Below are 6,373 nucleotides of genomic sequence, written 5' to 3'. Positions count from 1 at the left end.
ATGGAACCCATGAAGCCTCATGACAGCAGGTCAAACATGGGGAAGAAAACCTCCTGCTGATTACCACATAGCACCGGCCTCCACTCCAACCTCAACTGAGCAGTCAGTCCTCCTCCATGTTGAACAACACTTGGAGGGAGGACTGAGGGTGGGAATGATGCAGGATATACCCTGAGTAAGGGACTTCAAAGCCCACCATCAAGTTCCACCTGATTCAGCTGCTAGACTGGACCTGGGGCAGGTGGTGAGGGAACCAACAAGAGGGAAAAACATACTCACTATCACCCTCACCAATCTGCCTGCTGCTGGTGCATCTGTCCATGACAGTATCAGTAATGGTGACCACCCCACAGGCCATGTGGAGACAAAATCCCATCTTCACATTGAGATTACCTTACATTCTGTTGGGCAAGAGATACAGGATGTCAGGAAGAACTTTGTTTTTATCAGCAATTGGTAAAGATTTGGAAATTAGTGCCCATTCAGGTGAGGCAGGTGAAGACACTCAGTTATTGCAATGGCAGATTGAATGGGCTCTTGATGGAAATAAACCTGCAAGGCTCTGGGAGTCGAGCAGGGGAGGGGGTGGGACTGACTGGATTGCTCCATGAAATGACAGCGTTTACCTGACAGGCTGAATGTTCTCCCCCTGTGCTGGAAATAGGTCTCACTCAATGACGGGTTCACAATTAGAGAATTTGGATGCAGTAAATACAGGACAAATTGTTTCTCCAGGCAGGAGGGTCAGTAACCAGAGGGCACACATTTCAGAAAGGGTCTGAAGGACAAGAGAAGATGGAACATTTTTATCCAGCGAGTTCATGATGACTATCTGCAAGGTGAGTGGAAGTGGATTCAACAGCAACTTTCAAAAGGGCCTTTGAGAAATAGCTGAAAAGGAAACAATTGCAGGGTTATACAGGAAGGGCTGGGTAAATGGGACTCATTGGACTAATTTGACTGTCACAATCAGCCCAGTGACCTCTGTCTGTGCTGTATAAGAGCTTACGTATACCTCGTCTCACCTTTACACAAAGACTGGGAGAAACAGACAACCCAGTTTACAGAAGAGTGTTTTCTCAAGGAAAATGCTCTTGAACCAACTCAGGGAACAGGCCAGGCTAGATTTACCAGAATAAGTCAGCAAATCAATGGCAAAGCAACAGTGATCCAAACGTGATGGAAGTGAACAGTATATTCAATAGCACAGCCATCGAGAGGGGGAGGGATGAAGGGCAGGAGGTCAGAGAGCACGCAGTAGGGGTCTGAAGGCTCTGCTGTCAATGGTGGGATGGAGGAAGCAGCTATGGGCAGGACACCAGAGACAGAAGATGGAAGGGGGAGGGAGGGAATGTGAGTCTGCAGCAAGACACAGACTGAGGGAGGAGGGAGGCCATGGAGGCAATTGGCTGGCAGTGAGGTCAGAGGTCATTCTGGAATAACACATGGTAAGACATGGAAGAGACCACACCATATCAAACAAGTTGGGGTTGATAGAATGTGGATTCAGGAAGCTGGGAGAGGACATTGGAATCATAGAGTTAGGAGACGGGACAAGCGGGAATTAGGGTTTCTGTGCAGAGACGGACAATGTGATTGAGATTGAAATAAGAGACATATGTGGTGGACACAATGTCGGTTTTGCAGCTCAGATACTGGACAATCCAGTGGGAAGGAGGCCCATGTTGACTGGTCCTATGGGAAGGTGCCCCATGTATACATCATCATAGAGTCATAGAGGTTTACAGCATGGCACCAGGCCCTTCAGCTCTACTCATCCATGCTGACCAAGTTTCCAAAACTGAACTAGTCCCATTTGCCTGTGTTTGGCCCAATCCTCTCTAAATCCTTCCTATCCATGTTCCTGTAAAAATGTCCTTGAAATCTAGTAATTGTACTCCCCTCTACCACTTCCTCTGGCAGCTCATTGCACATACATACCAACCTCTGTGTGAAAAGGTTGTCTCTCAGGTCCCTTCTAATTCTTTCCCCTCTCAACTTAAACCTATTCCTTCTAGTACTGGACTCTCCTACCCTGGGGAAAAAAAACTTTAGCTATTCACCTTATCTATGACCCTCATGATTATATAAACCTCCATAAGATCACCCCTCAATCTCCTGCATTCACTGGAAAACATCTCCGCCTATCCAGCCTCACCTTATAATTCAAACCCTCCAATTAATCTTTCTTTTATCCAAACCAGTGTAATAACTTCCTTCCTATAGCAGGGTGAGCAGAAATGTACATAATGTCCAAATGTGGCCTTCCCAATGCCTTGTACAGTTGTAACATGATGTCCCAGCTCCTGTACTCCCTGCTTTGACCAGTGAAGGTGAGCGTGCCAAATATCCTCTTCACCACCCTGTCTACCTGTGACACCACTTTCAAGGAACTATGTACCTGTACCCCTCAGTCTCTCTGTTCAACAACACTCCCCATGGCTCTACCATTAATTGTGTAATTCCTGCCCTGGTTTGTCTTACCAAAATGCAACTCCTTGCATTAATCGAAATTAAACTCCATCTAGATTTGTTGACCCACTGGCCCAGTTGATCAAGATGACATTGCATTCTTAGATAACCTTCTTCCCTGTCCACGATGCCAACAATTTTAATGTCAGCCACAAACTTCCTGACCATTCCTGCTATTTTCTCATCCAAATTGTTCATATAAATGATGAACAACAGTGGATCCAGGATTGATTCTTGTGGCAGACGGCTGGTCACTGGCCTCCAGTCTGAAGAACAACCCTCTCTCACCAGCCTCTGCCTCCCACCATCAGGCCAATTTTCTATCCAATTGGCGAGCTCTCCCTGGATCCTCTGTGATATAATCTTATTAAGCAGTCTCCATGGGGAACCTTGTCTAAGGCTTTGCTAAAGTCCATGTAGACAGAGTGTACTGCTCAAACTTTATCTATCTTCTTGATTACTTCTTCAAAAGCTACTCACCTCTATCGGAAACTCCAGTGAATAGGAGGTCCATGTTTACTGGTCTCTGCTGGAGGTTCCAGCAGGAAGGAGGTCCATGTTTACTGGTCGCTATTGGGAGGTGGGTATGGGGCTCAGTTCCTTTCTGTTGTAACTGTATGATAGTCCAACCCTCATCCCAGTGAAACAGCCTGACGCAGAGACTCATTATGGAAGTGGAAGGAAAGGGAAAAGGATTGGAACATATTGTGAATGGACAGGATGGGTCAGTGGGTCAGAGCCTGTCCTGTCCCTCCAGCTCACACTGATGGCCTGAGGATCTCCTCTCTCTGCTGGGCATTCATGGAATGAGGTTTGTGTCCAAACCAGTCCCCAGTGAGAACAGGCCAACAGCACAGAATTGCCTTTCTTTTGACAAGAATCTGTCCGTCTTCCTGAGCGAGGCCAAACCCTGGTCAATGTGGGAAATGGGGAGTTACTCCAGGAAAATACATCTTTCTGGGGTCAAGGGTTAATGTCCATTAGTGGGGCAGAGCAGAGGGAGATTTATCCTGCATTCAACTGGCACCGCCCAGGACTCTGTCAGAAAGAGAGAGAAGCGAGAGAGTTTCTGTGTGTGTGTGTGTGTGTGTGTGTTTGTGTGTGTGTGTGTGTGCAAGAGATCGGGGGATAGAGAGAGGAGCATCTGAGATATTTTGAGATATGTGAGGGGATCAAGAGAGAGGTAGAGGGAGGTAGAAATGGTGAGGTTGAGGGACAGAGAGAGAAAAACAAGGTGTGACTGAGAACGATGGAGAGAGAGAAAGAGACAGGATGGGTGTGATACCAAGAGTGAAGGGAATCAAGAGAGAGAGGGTAGGGTTGGGTGTGTGTATGTGTGTGTGTGTGAGAGAGAGAGAGAGAGAGAGAGAGAGAGAGAGAGATATGAGTATGGTTAGAGACAGAATGCCAGAGAGGGAGGGAGAGAGACTGTAGATTGGGATGCAGAGAGGGAGGGAGAGAAAGAGAGGGAGGAATAGAGAGGGGTAATTAACATTTGGATGCTTTCAATTATAGCGAGAGATGGAGCGAGTGACGGAGACAGAGAAAGATGCAGAAATAGAGATTATGAGACGGAGTGAGGAACTGGGAATGAGTTGGAGGGAGTGGCTTTGAGACAGAAAGAGAATATGAAAGAGATTAACAGTGGGGGAGAGAGAGATAGAGGTAGAGAGAAAGAAGTGTAAGGTGTGAGTCAGAAAGGGAGATAGAGAGAGAGAGAGAGAGAGAGAGGTGGACAGGTCCTGGTCACCACATTCTGGGACGGATGTGATTGAGAGGGTGCAGAGATTTCCCAGGATGCTGCTTGGGATGCAGGGTCAGCTGTGGGGAATGTTTGGAAAGGTTGGGGATGTTTTCCTTGGAGCAGTGAAGGCTGAGAGGGAACCTGATAGAGGGGTATAAGATTATTTGGGGCAGTGATAGTGTGGGTAGGAAGGGACATTTTACAAGAGTAAGGGACTCAATAACCAGGGACCGAGATTGAAGGTAACACAGACATGGACATATAGAAACTAGGAGCTGGAGTAGGCCATTCGGCCCTTTGAGTCTGCTCTGTCATTCAGTATGATCATGGCTGACCCTCCATCTCAAAGCCGTATTCCTGCTTTCTCCCCATTCCCTTGATGCTGTTAAAATCCAGAACAATTATCTCTAATTTCTTGAATATATTCAGTTCCTTGTACTCCGCAGACATCTGTGGTACAGAATTCAGCAGGTTGATGACCCTCTGAGTGAAGAAATGTTTCCTCATCTCAGTCCTAAATGGTTGACCCTGTATCCCCCTGAGACTGTGTCCCCTGGTTCCAGACTCCCCAACCAGGGGAAACCTCCTCCCTGCCCAGCCCTGTTAGAATTTTATATGTTTCAATCAGATCCCCTCTCATCCTTCTGAACTCGAGTGAGTCCAGGCCCAGTCAAGTTGGAGAGTGAGAGGGGAATTGAGGAGAAATGTTTTCACCCAGAGAGTGGTGGAAGTCTGGAACTCACTGCCTGAAAGGCTGGTTGAGTCACAAACTCTTGTGACATTGAAGCAGTGTTTAGATATTCTCTTGTGTTGCTGTAGGCTCCAGGGTAATGGGCCAAGAGCTGGAGGATGGGATGAGTGTCATCAGATCGCTGTTGACCAGCACAGACACAATGGGCCAAATGGTATCATTCAGTGCTGTTCACATCAATGACTCTCTGAGACAGAAAGAGAGAGAGAGAAGAAGAAGTGTGAGGAGCTGACGTGGCCCTCTCTACCTGATAGGAGAAAGTGAGGACTGCAGATGCTGGAGATCAGAGCTGAAAAATGTGTCGTTGGAAAAGTACAGCAGGTCAGGCAGCATCCAAGGAGCAGGAGAATCGACGTTTCGGGCATAAGCCCTTCTTCAGGAATGAGGAAGCAGGCTAAGATAAAAGGTAGGGAGGAGGGACTTGGGGGAGGGGCGTTGGTAATGCGATAGGGGGAAGGAGGTTAAGATGAGGGTGATAGGCCGGAGAGGGGGTGGGGGCGGAGTGGTCGGGAAGAAGATTGCAGGTCAAGAAGGCAGTGCTGAGTCCGAGGGTTGGGACTGAGATAAGGTGGGGGGATGGGAAGTGAGGGAGCTGGAGAAATCTGCATTCATCCCTTGTGGTTGGAGGGTTCCTTGGCGGAAGTTGAGGCGCTCTTCCTCCAGGCATCATGTTGCCATGGTCTGGCGATGGAGGAGGCCAAGGACCTGCATGTCCTTGGCGGAGTGGGAGGGGGAGTTAAAGTGTTCAGCCACGGGGCGATTGGTGCGGGTGGCCCAGAAGTGTTCTCTGAAACGTTCCACAAGTAGGCAGCCTGTCTCCCCAATGTAGAGGAGGCCACATCGGATGCAGCGGGTGCAGTAAATGATGTGTGTGGAGGTGCAGGTGAATTTGTGACGGATATGGAAGAAATGCAAAACTTGCGCCCACACCTTCCCCCTTGGGGCCTAATAGGGAAGTGAGGGGGAAGGTGTGGGCGCAAGTTTTGCATTTCTTGCAGTTGCAGGGGAAGGTGCCGGGAGTGGAGGTTGGGTTGGTGGGGGGTGTAGACCTGACGAGGGAGTCGCAGAGGGAGTGGCCTTTCTGGAACACTGATAGGGGAGGGGAGGGAAATATATCCTTGGTGGTGGGGTCTGTTTGGAGGTGGCGGAAATGATGAAGGATGATACGATGTATCTGGAGGTTGGTGGAGTGGTAGGTGTGGACCAGTGGGGTTCTGTCCTGGTGGCAATTGGAGGGGCAGGGTTCAAGGGCGGAGGAGCGGGAAATGGAGGAGATGCGGTGGAGAGCATCGTCAACCACGTCTGAGGGGAAATTGCGGTCTTTGAAGAAGGAGGCCATCTGGGTTGTTCGGTATTGGAATTGGTCCTCCTGGGAACACATGCGGCGGAGGCGAAGGAATTAGGAA

This window comes from Chiloscyllium plagiosum, unplaced genomic scaffold, assembly GCF_037043375.1.
Source record: "Chiloscyllium plagiosum isolate Xiang-an unplaced genomic scaffold, Cpla_swu_hap1 HiC_scaffold_9, whole genome shotgun sequence".
NCBI classification, from domain to species: Eukaryota; Metazoa; Chordata; class Chondrichthyes; order Orectolobiformes; family Hemiscylliidae; genus Chiloscyllium; species Chiloscyllium plagiosum.
The sequence above is the reverse complement of the archived record's forward strand: the minus strand, read 5'-3'. Positions refer to the sequence as shown.